General features: G+C 36.3%; 2 protein-coding genes across 2 annotated transcripts in view; one reads left to right on the forward strand and one right to left on the reverse strand.

Annotated features, from left to right (window-relative positions):
- LOC129222800 (probable ATP-dependent RNA helicase DDX23) overlaps nt 1-6,044 on the reverse strand; it is an 87,762-nt gene extending 81,718 nt beyond the window's left edge. Inside the window, exon 1 of the mRNA XM_054857345.1 lies at nt 5,887-6,044. The gene's annotated coding sequence lies outside the window, so the exon portion shown is untranslated. The remainder of the gene's footprint in view (nt 1-5,886) is intronic.
- A 7,691-nt stretch (nt 6,045-13,735) lies between these two features.
- LOC129221935 (uncharacterized) overlaps nt 13,736-15,308 on the forward strand; it is a 75,679-nt gene continuing 74,106 nt past the window's right edge. The window contains exon 1 of the mRNA XM_054856319.1: nt 13,736-13,780. The gene's annotated coding sequence lies outside the window, so the exon portion shown is untranslated. The remainder of the gene's footprint in view (nt 13,781-15,308) is intronic.

Genomic DNA, 15,308 nt, shown 5'->3' on the forward strand with positions numbered 1-15,308 from the left:
GTTAGGATAGGAGGCGAGAAAAAACACATGCAAAAGCGTCTTTTGCTTTCCAATTTGAAGGAGATGTTTGTTTCATATCGTGAAAAATTTGGCCCAGAAGTAAGTTTCTCGAAATTTTGTGAACTTAGACCAAAGTGGTGTGTTACTGTTGGCTCATCCGGAATGCATACTGTTTGTGTGTGCACTGCTCACCAGAACGTTAAGCTTTTGCTTTCAAGTAGTCTATTGAAAGATGATTATAAAGTTCTTTTATCAAAAACTGTGTGTGACATTGAGTCCAAAGACTGTATGTTGAGAAAGTGTGATGAATGTCCAGGCAGAAAAGCTCTTGATCTCTATTTATCGGAAAGTTACAGGGATATTGATCCTGAGGAAACTGTTGAATTCAAACAGTGGGCTCAAACTGACCGTACTTTGTTAGAATCCAAGCAAATGACAGTGGAAGACTTTTTGGAAGAACTAGCAAGAAAACTTTTTGATCTATCGGTTCATCATTACATTTCAAAACATCAAGCAATGTACCTCAAAAGTGTTAAAGAAAATCTGAAATCTGACGAAATCGTAACTATATTGGATTTTTCAGAAAACTATTCGTTTTTAACCCAAGATGCAGTTCAAGGATTTTATTGGGAGAACAGTCAAGCTACGCTGCACCCTATTGTAGTCTATTTTCGTGATTCCACTGATCAAGTGCAATGTTTAAGTATGTGTGTTATAAGCGACTGTTTAAGACATGATACAATAGCTGTTCATGCATTTTTGACAAAAGTGATTGACTTCGTAAAATGTTCAATTGCGGAGATAAACTATGTTATATACTTCAGTGATGGGTCATCTGCTCAGTATAAAAATTTCAAGAATCTAGTCAATCTTTGTAATCATTATGATGATTTTGGCATTAAAGCAGAGTGGAACTTTTTCGGAACTAGCCACGGGAAATCACCTTGTGATGTCATTGGTGGTACTATAAAAAGATTAGCAACTCATGCAAGCTTACAGAGAACAAAAAATAACCAAATTTTGACACCAACCGATTTGTTTCATTTTTGTGATAAACATATTAAAAATATTATTATTTTTTTTTTTGTTTCCAAAGATGAAATTGAATCAACCAGGTTGATTCAGGAAAAACGGTTTCAGAACGCATCTACTGTTGCAGGAACTCGAGAAAATCATCAGTTTCTTCCTATCGACTCGAATCAAATACGCATAAGAAGGGTTTCAAACGATTCTGTATCCTTTATCGCAAAAATTTCTCATTCAGGAAAGGTATTAAAAACTTCTGCGTCAAATCTTCAGCCGGGGAATTTTGTTGCTTGCATTTACGACAATATGTGGTGGATTGGTAACGTTTGAGAGGTTTCAATTGAAGAACATGATGTTTTGGTAAACTTTCTGCATCCGAAAGGCCCTGCACATTTATTTCATTGGCCAAAAGTAAGAGATACGTGCTGGATTCATGAAGATCACATAATTTCAGTCGTACCAGTATTAAGCACCACACCATTTCGTAAGCAGTATACTTTTGCAGAATCTACAATTAAGTCGATTCAAAAAAAGTTCCAGGCATTCAAAAATTTTCATTTTTAACTTAGGTTTGAAAAACGACATGGGCAAAAGTGAGTTATATGAATATTATAACATTAATTACACTTTAGGTAACAGCGTACCTCATGATATACGCAAAAAAAAACCCCCTCAATCACATTTGATCTCCCTACCTGAAAGAACACCACACTTGAAAAACCATATTACGATAAGAGGAAATTTGCTTTTTATAATGGTACAAAAAAATGATCTTGGCAAATTTACGCTACATTACATTAATATCCTCCTATTTTTGTTGTAGATGATCTTTATGTAAATAATAAAAATTTGGTTATTTTTTCCTTTTTCATATTATTCAGAACAAGGTATTTTTCTGTTTCTGTCATATTTAACTTGAAAGATTAACTCTCAAAAAGAAGAATGAAAAACTAATTCTGACTAGTAGCTGCCATAAACCACCATAAACCCGTTTCCAAGGCAAACACTACCCGTTATACATTGAGGAACCAGCTTTTCTCGTGCGAGCGACAAAGAGTTTTTCAAGCTCGTTTTTAAACCACTATTTAAGAGAAGACCATCGAAGAAAAAACTTATTTTGATAGGAAAACATCTGTTTTTTCTAATGGTCTTAACGAAAAAAAGAAGCGAGATGACAAACTTGAGCTACAGCGCGTTGAAAATAGGATATTTTTCACTTGAACGGTTTCGATAGCCACTTTGGATGACAATATCTTTTAGAAAATAGATATTTAAGCTCTGAAACTGTGACCCATTAAAAACAAGTATTTTTTCAGTGGAATCACGAAGCATGAGCCTTTGAATTAATTTTGTTCAGATTTTATGATAACCTAAAATGTAGGGAAAATTATCCCAATCGCGATTTCCCACGAGTTTAACCGCATGTTACACAAAATCTAACGAACTCAAATTCGAAAAAATACTTGAATATACTAACGGCTAAACGTATTTTGAGCCCCTAAAATTTCAGGCTTCCAGTGTTATAAAATTTTCCGCGACCTGCTCTTAAACATCGCAATTCGTTGCGACAGACAAAATTTCGAGCTCATTTTTTTGTCCTTAAACGGAAGAACACCATCGTAAAAAACTTATTTTGAAAGGAAAAAATCTATTTTTTCTAATGGTTTAAACGAAAATAAGATGCGAGGTGACAAACTTGAACTATAACGCTTTGAATATAGGCTATTTTTCACTTGAACGGCTTTGATAGCCACTTAGAATGACAATATCGTTTAGAAAATAGATATTTAAGCTCTGTAACTGTAACCCACTAAAAACAAGTGTTTTTACAATGGAATCACGAAGCAAGAACTTTTGAATTATTTTTATTTAGATTTTATGACAACTTAAAATCCAGGAAATTCTTGCCTCATTGCGTTTTTCCGTAAGTTCACGCGCGTGCTACACAAAATCTAATGAGCTCAAATTCACGAAAATACTTGAACATATCAACGGTCAAATGTACTTTAAGCGCCAAAAATTTCAGGCTTCCAGTGTGATAAAACTTCCTATAAATTTAGTCTAAAGTTGGCAGTTTGGCACAAAAAGTTGATCCGCCATTTTGGATCACTTTTTTCGGCGATCCTAGATCCTCAGGATTTAGATCTAGGAAGCTGAAAATTTGCACAGGTTAGTTCCAAAGGCATATCTACGCCTCTATAAAATTTCGTCCAAATCGGAAATGGTCGAGTGGGGACGATTTGAAAAATTAGGTCAGTTGACATGGAATGACTCTAAAGTGGGTTTTTCTGAAAATATAGAAGTTCCGGTATTTTCGAAGATGAAGATACCGGAATTCAAGATGAAAATACCGGGAATCCGGTAAAATACCGGAACACAATCACCCCTGTCAATAACACAGCTTTCTCACCTGTGCGAGGAACGCATCCCTCACGTAAGATGCTGATGACATTGATACCAAAGCTTTTTGCTGGGGGGGGACGGGCAAAGTTTGCATGAAACGGAAAAAATTCCGTTATCATAAATTTCTGTAAGACTAATATTTAATGTTAACCGGTCAGAGCCTAAAACATTGTAAAATGTTCATCCACGGGACATTTTCTGCTGCCAGAAAGCACAAACGTTGCACTAAATTGGCAATTATCGCTTATTCTTTTCTTTCTATGCATGCTCTATTCAAGGCGAATAATGGGGAAATTTGAACATCTCGATGCTAAACAAATTAATGGCGTCAAACAAAGAACGTACGGTATCATATGCCTGAGGTCAGCTTGCATTTTTCAAAGTCTTATGCGAATCTGATTAGTGTAACTTTTACTCGCTAAAGACTTCCACCAGTCAAATTTGTTTGAAACCTCGTTTTTTTTTTTTGTTTTTTTTTAACTTCATTTAAAACTACATTTTTTTGTATCGAACTACTCGTTACTCTACTCTTTTTCAAAAGTAGTGCGCTACACTACAAACTGCTAAAAAATGCAGCTAGTCCAGTAGCGTCTCTACTTATAGCGCGATACTTCCAACCACTGCTGATGATAATTCTCAACTGTCACATTATTATATCATTGAAGTGGTAGGAACAGGGGGCCCTCAACGGGTGATATCATATTATTATCAATGAGCAGAAGAAATTAAGCAAAAAAAAAAAAAAAACAGGAGAAAAAGATCAAGATTAGCATTATTAAATAATAATTAGAGATGCACCAAATATTCAGAAGATACCAACCAAAGACATACCAACTCAGCAGACAAACCGAAAATTCTATTTGGTCTTAATGTTCGGTAACCGAATAGAAATCAAATTTAAATATTTAACAATTGATAAACCAACATATATTTTTCTGTACAATAAATGAAAAGTATGGTATAATTCTAGAATAATATAACATAACATTACAAGTAATTTTAATGTAAGAGAAACCATTCAGATATTTAAAGTGTAAAATTTGAATTACAAGTCATAAGAAAAATTTGATCTGTAATGCAAATATGTGTTGTAAATGAAGAAATCTTTTGAACAAATGAAATGCACTTTGTTGCAAAAAAGGCAAGGGGGGATACAAGGAAAGGCTGATGGGGGCAATCGCCCCTCCCTTGAGGGACCCTACATTGGCAAATTTTTCTGCAATGAAGTCCTGAAATGCAAGTGTAGGCCATCTTTGATGACACTAAGGTAAGGAATGGGGTTTGAATCTGTCTCACGGGAAATTTTAAACATTGAAGTTTCATAAAGGCAACTTTATGCGATCTTTGCCAATGTCAGGAGAAGGAGTTTGAAAGCTTCCTCCAGGACTTTTTGCAAAATTTAAGTCTTACAGACTTAATTTTAGATAGCTCAGGTAATGTTAATGGAAACAATGGGTTTTGTGATTTACTCCCAGTAATTTTTTGAAACTGAAGTTCCAAAAAGCAAAACGAACTTTAATGATGTTAGGGGGAAAGGTTTCTAAAAATTCACCTGCATCATTACAAAATTGATATTTTAGAATACCTCTTTCAACAGAAAATGCTCAGGAACCTCTATTTCAGTTGTTTTAAATAAAAACTGTGGCAGTCATTTCCTATCATTTTTAAGTACTTGAAATGATGATACTGTTTTAGCTGCATATTTTATATTTAAAAGTATCAGTAAATTCAATTTAATTATTTATAAACACTAAATATTCCTATGGTTTGTTTTTAATTTTTTTCCACACTTATATGAGTTAGTATAAGTAATTATGAAATGTGTCATAAAATGTTAATAAAATTGAAAAGCAACAAAGTTAAGTGTGAACAAATAAGTGTTTTCTTTTGTATTAACATTACTTTGAATGTGACAATTACAAAGAAATTTTACACTATGATACTACACTATAACTGTTCATTGTATATATTGCTCGTTTGGAAGAAATGTGTCATAATACGTATTTTGTAATTTTCTTTTGTTTGCGCTTCAAATGAAGTTATCTTCTTTGGAGAACACTGACAGGTTTTTTGTTCTAATATTAACCACTGGACAACTCAGCAAATTTACTTTTCTTACAGCAAATTTCCTGAAGAGTTAAACTTCAAATGCTTGTACTATAAATAATAAAATATTAGCACATTACACAAGTTATAGAGAAACTTTAAATTTTAAACACCATGTTTCAAATGTAGTTTTAATCTAGCAGTATCCAGGTGCATGAGAATGTTATCATCAACCATTTTTCATTTGTAGAGAGAATTGATATTGAAGAGAAATTTTTAAAGTATAAAAGTAAATTATGTAAACAAACAAGCAGGAAGATACGAACAAGATATATTACAATAAGTCTAACTTAAAATAATAAAAAACTTGCAGAAAATTTCCGGAAAATTTCGACAGAATATTGTATATACCTTCTAGAATTTGAATGTATTTCGTTCTTTAGACAATCATAAAAATCACATCACGCGTGAATTATTTATGCAAAACTTTTCATTCGAAAAAGAAACAAAACACTACTTTTTGCGAACTGAAAGCCAGCTTGTTGTTACATTACATTACATTCACTGCAAAGCGCGAAAAAAGTTGAGAATATAAATTCTTAAGGTCTCTCCTTTTAAATGTTTATGAAAAGGAAAAATCCAACTATTGTCGAAATGGGAACTTTGGGCGCCGAGCATATTGTGTCCAGTATTCCCGGGGCCTAAAATGCTCGGCGCCCAATGTTTCCGGCGTCCAAAATGCTCGGCGCCCAATGTTCCCGGCGGCGAATTTTGAAACGCTCTCAATGCTTACGTTACGGTAGCTACCGGTTAGTTAACCACGTGACAGCTAATGATCACGTGCTCCAATCAACTGCTTAGAACGGTAACCGGTTGATCATAGAACGCTGCGGTTAGTAACCGGTAGACCGGTGCGACGCAAGGAATGCTTGCGTTCGCCGAGCTCAACTGGTAGCTACCGGTAATCAATCACGTGACATCTAATGATCACGCAGCGGTTAGCAACCGGTTACTCAGTGGTCGACCGGTTAGGATCGCCGAACAAAACCAATTACAGTACATTGGCGAAATGAGAAATAAAAACAAGCGCGTTCTATTAAACAGCATGGTGACCTGGATACATTAAAGCAACCCCGAGTAAAATGTAAACAGAGCCGCCCCTTTAAATTGTGAGGTAGAAATTGCAATGCGAAATATTGCTGTTTAAAGTTTTAGTTCGTTTTAATTTCACGATTTACTGTTTTTTGTGTTGTGAAATATTTCCGTTTTCGTAGGGTTTCTTCTGAATCTTAATTTACGTCTGTATTGTTGTTATGTTTGGAACCCTTTCCCCCAACTACCAATCACTTCTGAAGTGCTCCAAATTCAGAGTTAATTACAATACAATATGAATAGCAACCCCTTCTGCAAGTTTTCCGGATTTTTTGCATGCCATATGAATGTAAGGGAAAAAAACGGAAACGAACAAGTTCAAAGGGTGCAAGAATAAGAATGCACTATCCAAGGGCACTCACTTTGGCTCCCCTCCCCCCTCTAACTTAACTATCACAGGTGCTATGAATTCAAAGTCAATTATACAATATTTGCTGTAAACTTCTTTGATAGGGAACATTTTAATATAATTAAGATTTTGGTGCAATCTGCAAATTGTTATCAATTATCAGTTCATTCAGGCAAAATTAACAAGTTAAAAAAAAAAAATTTTTTTAGAGCTCTGAATATATTATTATCATTAGCATACAAATGAACTCGCACCTATTAGACTATAATGATTTAGTACAGTTAAGGAGTGACACAAGCTCGGAGCATAGAACAATCGAAATGGAAAAGCTTACATTTCCTGGGGCCAATGACTACTGATTGCGAGTAGTTGGTGGTAGCCAAACGTGTCATTTTAATTTTTTCTAGGAAATGGGGGGGGGGGGAGTGTGCAAAGGCTGACACTGGTCGCTCAAATTCTCACGAGCCCCCACGGAGCATAGGAGCAGTGACTCAACATCTTCCCACCCATCCTTTTCCCCCCCCTCCCTTTTTTTTTATATAAAACTAAAAACTGAGACAGATGAAGGTGAAATTAAATTAAATGAAAAGGATTATATTCTTTCCTGAGATAAAATGTATTTCTTAGATCATTAAATGGTAGTATTTTTTACAAATTTTCTCACGACATTTTTATTGTTAAAAAACTTTATGAAATAACCAAAATCTTCAACATATTGTTCAGAGAAAACCAATAAATTAAAACATCAACCACATAAGAGAAGCGCACTCAGATTGTATTTCAGTTACTATTCTCAAGTATATAAAAAAAATCAACAGTCAAAGAAACTCATTTTGAAACAGCATGTATTATCTACCATGTTAAAATATGTTCTGCGTGTCTTTCAATGTGAGTTTATTTCGAATGTTTACAGCAAGCAGAATATTCCAGACATAACAACAATACAGACGTAAATTAAGATTCAGAAGAAACCCTACGAAAACGGAAATATTTCACAGCATAAAAAACAGTAAATCGTGAAATTAAAACGAACTAAAACTTTAAACAGCAATATTTGTTGTGCTTCTTTAAAAAGCAGAATAATGTCTTCTGCGTATTTCAATGCATTAAATAAGAAAGACAAACTTAGTTATTGTTAAAAATTATCTTTCAATGGCTGTGACCTTACCGATCCTTTAGTAGATGGATGGCGAATCTATTGCTAACGATTGATGTTTACAGTGTTCAGGCAATTTTGTTTTCTTTCAGTTCTAGGTAGAATCATGTCTTTTGCGTATTTTAATGCATGAAATGAGTATAATAGGCTTTGCTATTCTCAAAAATTGTCGATCAACGGATCTGATTTTCCTGATCCTTTAAATACAGAAATAAGAAAAAAAAACCGAGTCTTCGTTTGTCGATCATTACCCGCGATTTCAATGATAAGCATTTATGAATACCTCCTAAACAGAAATAAAGTTGATACAAAGGCTGCTTTCAAGAATTACAAATCTACTGGATTGCAAGTACGTTGTGAATTGTAATTCCTATTCTTAAGTTGAAGCTATTTTTTCAAAGATGGAAGCTTTTCTGCACTGTGTTCACACAGAATGGCTATGACAGGGAGTTTTGGTGTCATATTCAATCAATTCTCCTGTTGTAGCTTTTCAGTTCACACACACTTATTACAGTTGCTACCTAATTTTCAGGTTTGATATTTAATATATTTTATTACATATTTGTTCATCACTTTTTTTTTTTTTTTTGTTTAATCAACTTGCTTCTGTAGCAAGATTGATAGGCATAAAAAAAAATTGAAAGATAACAAAATTTAAATTTAATCTCCGAGTGCTTTCTCCTGCGTTAAAATTGCTTTGAATGTAATACCAGTAGCTGTACTATGATACTATACTATAACTTTAATTAATGTGTTTGTTTACCGATTGTCGAATATCTAAATTTGTTTACAATTAGAGCGCCTAATATTAAAGTACCGTCAATAACTCGAAGTCCCAAGAGACGGGCTAAATGGTTCGAGTTATTGATAGTTCGAGCTATGGGAAGTTTTTTTCTCATGAGGTAATGAATAGTGGTTCTTTATTTTAATCACACAAATCAAACTGTTTGAAACCCGTCAAAACACTGGAAACTTTCAGCTTTGCAGGAAGCAAATAAAAAATTGTTCAGGTTGAGGTTTTGTAATAATCAATTTAATATAGATCAATATAGATCTTCACACATTACAGTAAAAATACAAAGCTGATGAAATTAAGGTGAATTTTTCCAGCTCGTAAATATCTCGCACAAAGTGTGTTTACTACATAATATTCATTAAGATTCAATCTTTCGCTTTAAAGCATTGGCTTTGATTCGACGATCAGGACCTTTAGAAATTTGAACATCTTTATTTCTGACATCTTATTTGCTCCTGTCCTCATGCTGTACCCAAAAGCAGAACATCCCCTCTTTTTACGAAAATTTTGCGCCTTTGAAATTCATGATTAATTTTAAAAATTCAATCAAATTACAGATACGTAAACAGAGCAATTCGTCGTAAGAAGCAATGCAAATAAGACTTCCGCCGGAAGTTTTGAGTGACCCCGTGCAGCCCTGCCACCTAGTGTTCAAAAGAGTAAGCGTGGCTTGGAATTTGGTGAATAGAACGCGCTCGTTTTTACTTCTCATTTCGCCAATGTACTGTAATTGGTTTTGTTCGGCGATCCTAACCGGTCGACCACTGAGTAACCGGTTGCTAACCGCTGCGTTCTATCATCAACCGGCTACCGTATTAATATGAAGCACGTGATCATTAGATGTCACGTGATCGATTAACCGGTAGCTACCAGTTGGGCTCGGCGAACGCAAGCATTCCTTGCGTTCGACGAACCTCACTGGTCGACCGGTTACTAACCCCAGCGTTCTATGATTAACCGGTTACCATTCTAAGCAGTTGATTGGAGCACGTGATCATTAGCTGTCACGTGGTTAACTAACCGGTAGCTACCGTAACGTAAGCATTGAGAGCGTTTCAAAATTCGCCGCCGGAAACATTGGACGCCGAGCATTTTAGGCCCCGGGAATACTGGGCACAATATGCTCGGCGCCCAAAGTTCCCGGCGCCCAAAATGCTCAGCGCCCAATATGCGGTGCCCAATAGTCGGCGCCCAATCTTCCTAGACCGACTATTGTTGTCGCACATTAAAAAGCAGAATGAAGCAGCATAAATGCAATATAATTTCTAAAAAAGCAACAAAAACAAGTTTTATTCAGTAAGTTACCGCCATATAGCCAGGACTAAGGCAGAGATACATGAAATACACCGCCATTTCCAGTCAATTCCAGCCGAGGAGTGCAGTTTCGTGCGTCAATCACTCCTATGCCGGGCTGATGAGTGCTAATAAGCACGAAACTGCAGTCCTCGGCTGGAATTGACTGAGCTGGCGGTGTATTTCAAGTATTTCTGCCTTTAGTCCCGGCTATAGGGCCTGAACTTACATGCCTTGCCTTCAATATTCGAGCTGAACCGAACTCATTCACTCGTCCGGTCAATGCTAATTCTGTATTAGTTACCAGTTTGTTTGGCAATCTTGGCTTCCTTAAGAAGTTTTTCTACCTCCAACTCGGGGCCGTGGTAGCCCGATCGGTAGAGTGTCGGATTCGGGGCCGGAGGTTCCTGAGTTCGAACCTCGATGGTCGAAGATCCACCGTCGTCAGAGGAAGTCAATGGAAAAGGTTCCCTACCAAGAAGCAATTGGTAGTCTGTTATATGCGTCTCAGGGGACACGACCTGACATTTGTCATGCTGTTGGCGTCCTAAGCCGTTTTTCAAACGACCCAGGGCAAGCTCATTGGTCCTGTGTGAAAAGAATATTTCGTTACCTCAAAGGTACTATAAACAAAAAGCTACATTTCTTCGAAAGTTCTCCCTCCCCCGAGCTAGAGGGATTCTCCGATTCAGACTGGGCAGGCGATAAAGACGACCGTCGCTCCACGTCTGGTTACATTTTTAGTCATGCAGGAGGAGCCATAAGTTTGTGCTCTAAAAAGCAACAAACTGTCGCCCTATCGACGACAGAAGCTGAATATATGGCCTTAAGTTCAGCTACTCAAGAACTGTTGTGGTTGGTGCAACTGCAACAGGAGCTACTCTAGAAACAATGTCGCCCAGTACCATTATATTGTAGGGGGTCATGGCACACTAACGAGGTACGGGGAGATATACCGTATCTCACGGTGAGCAAGACCCACACATTAAGGGGTAAACACCCAGCTGAGCGGAAGCTCAGTATGGTGACCTTCCCCGGCGCAATAAGCATCAAGCCCGTCCGTGGCACAGATGATGATCGACCGCCGCACTCAGTCCCGCGGGGGGGCCCGCTACGCGGACCCCCGTGAGATGGAACCTAAGGCCCACGGCTAAGAGGTGGGGTGCGTGCGGAGAAAAGTACCATTATATTGTGACAACCGTGGATCAATAAATCTCAGTTCGAATCGAGTGTTATCCCCCGAGTAAAACATATAGACATTCGACATCACTTCTTGCGTGAGAAAATTGAGGAAGGACTGACTACAATAAACTTTATTGACTCTAAAAACAATGCAGCTGATATGTTGACCAAAAGCGTGTCTGCTGGCCATCTTCATTCATGTTCAATCAAAATGGGACTAGAATGAAGTGGGGGTGTTAAAATATCATTCTAGTATGACTTAGTATACGAACTACTGAACTCATGTGACTTCGGTTGTTTACCTTTTTCTCTCCCTGTAGTTCTACTTCACTTTTGTGTGTTACTATGTCGAAATAAATGTTGTGTGTTCGCTAACGGCGCATATTATTGTTTCCACAGTGAATATATCACTTGGCTAATAACAGCTGCCCCTCCCGGCTCCCCTTTATCTACATAGGACAAATAGGTGGGGTTGCGATTTTTTCCCTTCAAATTTGTTTCAAAAATGAAGTTCAAAATTTAAGGATATTTTTGGTGACGTCAAAGGTTTTTCCTTTACAAATAACAATTAGCGCAATTTGGTCATTGATGTTAAAGAAATGAGGACGGGTCAGATGTTCACTTCAGAAACCGTTTTGGGAGACCGAGCATGTGTTAGAAAGTCTTTAAAACACATTACATGACTTTCACAGATAAAAGCGAAAGTCGGAGACTCTCATCAAGGCTTACTTTCGACAAGCGTGACCGGCAGCTACCGGTAAGTTGATCACATGACAGTTATGATGTCAGCGGTTAGTAACCGGTTGCTCACCAACCAATGCCTCATCGAACGCTTTCGGTTGATCACCGGTTACTTGCACAGAAATGGCGCAGACGGGTGACATGCAGGTGAAAAATACTTATAATTGGTCAAAAATGTCACGTGGTTCAATCACCCAGCATCGGTTGCGGCCGACCGATAGATCAACCGATGAGGCTAATAGGACGACATTGGTAGCAACCAGTTAACCGGTTACTCTCAAGAACACTGAGATTAGAAACCGGTAATGATCGGTTGACCGGTTGACGCAACCAAGGGGACATCTCAAGCAGACGCCACTGAACATTTTTGAGGAGTGTTAAACTTTAAATAACATGCACGAGAAATGTGCATTCGACCTCCTAGACTTATAATAGCGAAATAATATAGATTTTAATACAGACTAATAGTACAGATCTGAAGTTTGTCTAACTGCTTTTATTTCCAATTTCTATTTCAAAAAAAAAAAAAAAAAAAAAAAAAAAAAAAAAAAAAAAAAAATATATATATATATATATATATATATATATATATATATATATATATATATATATATATATATATATATATATATATATATATATATATATATATATATATATATATATATATATATATATATATATATATATATATATATATATATATATATATATATTAATTTGAATTTTTGTCATCTTGAATTCAAATTAGGTTTTTCGCAATCACGAGCGTGTGTATGCGCGTGTGTGTTTGTGTAGGCGCATGTGTGTGGGTGCGTGTGTGTGTAAGTGAATGTATGCATGTGCGTGAGTGAGTGTTGTGTACGCGTGTGTGCGTGTAGGCGTTCGTGTGTGTGTGTAGACGTTCGTGTGTGTGTGTAGACGTTCGTGTGTATGTAGGCAAGGTGTTTGTGTCTGTGTGCAGGCATGAGTGTGTGTGTAGGAGTGTGTGAAGTCGTGTGTTTGTATGTGTGTGAGCGTGCGTGTGTGTAGGACATGGACGCATCCGACCAGAAGAAGCAGATAACTCAGGACCGGGAGACAACCGCGCCTGGAGGACGGCGGGCGGTGGTGCTGCAGAGGCCCCTGATCCAAGCTGAAAAAGGAACCGTTACATCAAAGACGGTCAAATAAGAACAATAAGCAATCGTGATTGCTCAAAAAAAAAAAAAAAGAATCGTTCATCCAAAAAATGGAGAGAAAAAAACACGAGAATTTCAACAGCTTTCTAAATTTTTGTTTAAGAGTTCAGATGATATTTTTCTTCTTACCTTTTTCCTCCCATGTACGAAATGAAAAAGTTTCAAAGGTTGCGTTCGACGAACCTCACCGGTCTACCGGTAAGTATCCGGTTACAAACCGCAGCGTTCTATCATCTATCGGTTGCCTCACCGGTTACCATTTTAAACTGTTGATTGGTGGATTGGAGCACGTGATCATTGGCTGTCACATGATTAACTAAACAGGCGCTACCGGTCCAGCTCGTCGAACGTAAGCAAAGCGTCAAGTTAAAAATTATGAAACCATTTAGCTTCTAAAAAATGGCATCGTTAATGGTGATCCGGGACTGCAGCAAAGGATTCTGGTTTTTAATTAAGTATGCCAACATAAATATTTGTATATAATTTTTGATTATAAAATTTCATCTTGAAATGATCAATAACAGGAATTTCGCATATTATTTTGTGGCATTCATGTATTTTCCAACAAAGTAGAAGTGGGATTACTGCGTACTGAAATTGCGGCCCAAGCGTTCATCGACACATTTGGGAATAAAAATAACAAAAAGTAATTAAATGGTTTTCATGTCAAATTTAAGGTTTACGTAGTGAAACTGATAATTATCCTTCACCTTTTTTTGACATTATGGAGCAGTACATGTAAACATTACATGGCGTCTTGATGCGTTTGTTTTTAAAAGTTTGAACTATAGTAGACTAGAAAAGCTGTGGATAATCTTTATTTTATGTTATGGTCTTCCAGTTGCATGTTAAACGAAAAACTAAGAAGACATTTAAAAATCAAAGAAAGTATTCATTATCTATTTTGTAAGTTTTTAAATGGCAATTCATTATTGCAGTGGCTTGTTTGTTTTTACAACTTATGTTTGAGTATTACTTTATTATTTATGCTAGCGAAATAAACTTCACAATATGAAATGAATTTCAGTAAAAGATTTCCATATTCTGTTTTGATGAATAGTGCAAGCGATATGTGGTACAATGTTAAGCGTAAAGATGGATGTCTTTGAACCTGTCATTGCACCTTGATTACTTTTGTAGAAGCAATAATTTTTTATTTTGTTTCAATGTGTGGTTTTAAATCTCATCAATGTGAGGTAATAGTGCTGTGGCATAAAGGATTAAAAAAAAAAAAAAAAAAAAAACTTCCTATTAACTTTAGTTTGAAAAATAATGCTTCACTGTAATCTTGTGGTGGTGGCATTTTATTTGGTTAAATTGATTTTTTTTTCAAATTGTGATACAACACATGGCTTTCTTTACACTTTGATTGATCCTGGGGTGCAAAAAAATCTAGGCCTTTCATTTGGGGGGTGAGGGGTCAATTGTCCTCCCCCATTCCAGCTATTAGAAACATAATGAAATTATGCAGTTTTGTGCGTGTTTTGTTGTTTTTTCTTTCAAAATGCATTGAACAGAGATCCTTTGCCCTCCTCCCCCCCTGGAAAATTTTGAAATGACTAGCCTGGGTCTATTTAGCATATGAATTACCATTATTTTTAAATTGTAAAAAAAAAAAAAAATGCATTTTGTAATGTGGCAAAGGTCCTGGATTGGTACAGACCTGAAAGATGAAACTAATAAAATGCTATGGTTAACTGTGGACATTACACTTTCTCCAATTAAATGTTTCATTGCTTATGAATAGTAGTCAACTATAATATTTATTGGTAAATTGAAGCCAATATGTTGAATGTATGAAAAGTTTTCAATGGTCTTGAAAGTTTTTCATGTATGAGGGGATAAAATTCAGAATATTATTAAGATATAACTCTGTAATTCCTCCTAGCTCTTCTTTGAAGATAGTCCTAGTGGTAGGCTTCCCTCACAGAAGATTACTAAAGTCAATATAGATTTGGTGTGTAATGTCACTTTATACAATGA

Source organism: Uloborus diversus, chromosome 5 (genome assembly GCF_026930045.1).
Source record: "Uloborus diversus isolate 005 chromosome 5, Udiv.v.3.1, whole genome shotgun sequence".
NCBI classification, from domain to species: domain Eukaryota; kingdom Metazoa; phylum Arthropoda; class Arachnida; order Araneae; family Uloboridae; genus Uloborus; species Uloborus diversus.